Raw genomic sequence first — 3,576 nt, forward strand, 5'->3', positions numbered from 1 at the left:
GGTAATGTGATCACCATCTTGAAAAAGGGACAAACAATAGCAAAGCGAGTACAGCTGTGTGTACATAATTTATATAGGTCTACTGTATACACGTGTTACTGCTGAAGCTGCTGTGCAAATTCTTCAATTATCATTCATGTATTATTGCTTGATAGTCAACTTATCAATTGCAATGTCTTATAAATACATGCAGAAGTTGTCATCTAAGACAGTGTTTCTCAAACTTTCTGAAACGGTGGACCGGCTATGAATCTTTTGATCGCCCCATGGACTAGTGATGAAAACCAAATATATTGTTTACTTTTTTGATAGGAAATGCATAATTATTCTATTATATGACTTTTTAAAAAATATATACGTACATACATCATTATGAAAGGATTGCTTTAATAAATGTAGAATTTATGTCAATATAAGAATCATTAGATTGTAGTCAGCGTGAAAAGAGAGTTTATTTTTTATTTGTCAATTTATCAAGTCTTGGCTCGATGGAAGACAGTGCAACATGCAATGGGGCTCGAATGTCCAAATGGTTTCTTACTTAGTCTTTATGACACTCATTGTTGAGAAGGCAGTCTCATACAGATATGTTGATGGAAATTGGAGAAGTATTTTGATAGCAATTCCAGCCAGTTCAGGATACTCCGCTCTAGCTTTAATCCAGAAGCACGCCAAGGATTCTGCAGATTCGAAAAGGATTTTCATGCTACCGTCAGCAGCAAGCTCTAGCAATTGATCCTCTAATGCAACCGACAATCGGTGTTCCGATGTTAAAAAAGGGTTCCTGATCCATCCATTACGTTTTTGAGGGTCTTCCTCTGACGGAAAGTATATCTCAAAGTGCTCCAGTAGAGCCGTCAAATGCTCACTGATCTTGGCTCTCAATACAGGCATCTCAAGTCCCGAGTCTGTTTCAGTTATTGTTGCTGACAGTTTGTGAAACATATCAAAGTAATCTTTCGACACGCAAGATTTCCACACATCCAGCTTGCGTTTCATTCCATCAATCTTGTCTGCTATCATGAAGCACGAAGCCATTTTTCCCTGCATGGAGACGTTGAAGGTATTCAAGATATCAAAAATATCTGCCATGTACGCCAGCTTTGCAACCCATTCAGAATTTCGGAATAGTTCTGACCAATGTGGTTTCTTGAACTGGAGGAAGTGGGCAAGCTCATGTCATAGTTCAAATCACAACTCATACTGCATGCTGATATACGCTGGTTGTCCAGAGGCAAAGTTCTCTCTCGAGTTGTGCCCAGCACTCGCATCTTCACATAATGCTGCAAATAACCTTGAATTCAGTGCGTTGGCCTTCACGTGATTCACAATTTTCACAACCTCACTCAGAATTGAGTTTAATTCAGGTGATATTTTCTTAATGGCTAGATTTTCTCTGTGAATTATACAGTGTGTTGATTTACAATCCGGGACCACTGCTTTAATCTGGGCTATTACGCCGGAATGACGTCCTGTCATCGCCGCAGCTCCATCTGTACAGACGCCGACACAATCTTGGAAATTCAAATCGAATTTTCGAACTATGTGGTCGCTCAAACTCTTGAACAATTCTGTACTAGTTGTGCTAGTTGGTAACGAATCAGAAAAAAGTACTCCTCCTTCAAATCTCCTTTGTATTCGTAACGCTCAAAAACCACAAGAATCGCCTTATTTGCAATATCAGTACTTTCATCGAGTTGTAACGAATAATACTTTGACGATTTAACTTGTGTTATGAGCTGATCTTCCATATCTTCTGCCAAATCGTGTATGCGACGTGCAATAGTGTCGTTTGACATTGGAATTTGGCATATTTTCTGTGCCACTGCCTCACCCAGCATTTCTTGACACACGTCTTTAATACAGCCTATCACGAGTGTCTCCAAAACTGTAAACGGCTTCTTTGCCTTGGCAATACGAAGAGCAACCTTATATGAAGAGCGCAGCGCACAAGCAGTTACGCGTGTCAAATTGAACAGTTGTTTCTGGGATGATTTCAAATTATCATACTTCCTTTCAAAGAACTCTTGCAGTTTTGAAACCAATTCGCCATGTTTGGCATTTTGATGCCTCTTCAATTTCGAGGGTTTCATGGCGTCATTGCTCAAGATTTCACCACAAATCACACACACTGTGGTTTTTCCACTCCATTTTCATCCATGGCACAAAATCCAAACTGAATGTATGAACAGTCATATTTTCGAGTGTAGCTAATTCGATTCCTCCTTTTCGATGGTGGTCCAATTTCACCTGAATCCACGGAAATATCCTCACTATCATCATTTTCAGGATGTCTTCTCTTTATGAACTTATCCAAAGGACCGCGTTTTTCCATCTGAAACAAAGAATTAAGGTGTGCTAAGAACTGAATAAGAAGACAATAATTAACTTAAAACTCAGAGAAGCATCAAACTTAGAATTACAAAGAAAAATTTATTGTGAGTACATCATTTGTAATGAGATAATGCAATGAGATGATACAATGAAATTCGACAAATTCGAGGCCTTTATACTTTTCAGTGACCTATGACTACGCTATAGTCTAAGTTCAGTCAAATGTTTTGTCGGGGGCTGAATAGATTCAGGTAAACTTAGAGACGTTGCGGACCGGCAATTTGTACTCCGGGGACCCGCTTTAAGAAACACTGCTATAGAACATTGTATATCTAAAGTAACACTATACTTAGTAATTTGGCCCATAGAAACACTGTAAAAAGTTTGTAAGTGAAATAACTTATTTTGTCAAGTACATAGTTATATGAATTAAGACAAATTAATGAAAGTGCATTATATTTAAATAAACGTAAGTTTCAGGACAATAATTGTAAGAAAGTATGCTTAAATATAGAAACTAAGCTATAATTAGTATGTTTAATCAAAATAGGCTGTGTGTTTTCGTGTCTATTATCGTAAGAAACAACAAAATAAAATATTTTATCAAAAACATAGTTATATGGGTAGCACGAAGTCAACCTAGTGAAAGTGGAAACATTTATGTTAAATTATTGAATGATATTTAAATAAGTGTTCTTTTCAGGACAATAATTGTAAAAAGTATGCTTAAACATAGAAAGTAAAAACTATAATCAGTATATGTTAAATCATACAAAAGCAACTGGATGTCTTGTTCAATAAATATAAAAAGTATTGAATGTGATAAAATCCTTTCACAAGTGCATTAAAAACGTTAGTAACATTATCATCCTATAGAAACACAAGTAAATGAAAAATATGATGAGACATGTTGAAACCTGCATGCTGTCCTAGGGAAGTATAGAAACACCTATGTAAAACGTATGCAATTAAATGTAAGTTGAAATCTGTATACAATCCTTAGTAACATTGCCTGCCTTTGTAAAACACATGTAATACAAATAAATGAAAACAGAAACATAAGTTGAGACCCGTATGCAGCCCTAAAGAACTGTCATCGTATGTATGATGTATTTAATGATTTACTTATAAAACAAAATTATAAACACATGGTTATGAGATTAGTTTAAATTGTTAGTCTTAATACTTTGTTAACATAATGGTATTTTGATCTACATCACACCAAAGTGCCCTCTGGAGCTA

The 3,576-nt window shown here is 36.1% G+C and overlaps 1 pseudogene; it reads right to left on the reverse strand.

The window, feature by feature from the left end:
* Nucleotides 1–451: 451 nt before the first annotated feature.
* LOC106467826 lies at nt 452–2,431 on the reverse strand (annotated as a pseudogene).
* Nucleotides 2,432–3,576: the final 1,145 nt, after the last annotated feature.

This window comes from Limulus polyphemus, unplaced genomic scaffold (genome assembly GCF_000517525.1).
Source record: "Limulus polyphemus unplaced genomic scaffold, Limulus_polyphemus-2.1.2 Scaffold2758, whole genome shotgun sequence".
Lineage (NCBI taxonomy): Eukaryota > Metazoa > Arthropoda > Merostomata > Xiphosura > Limulidae > Limulus > Limulus polyphemus.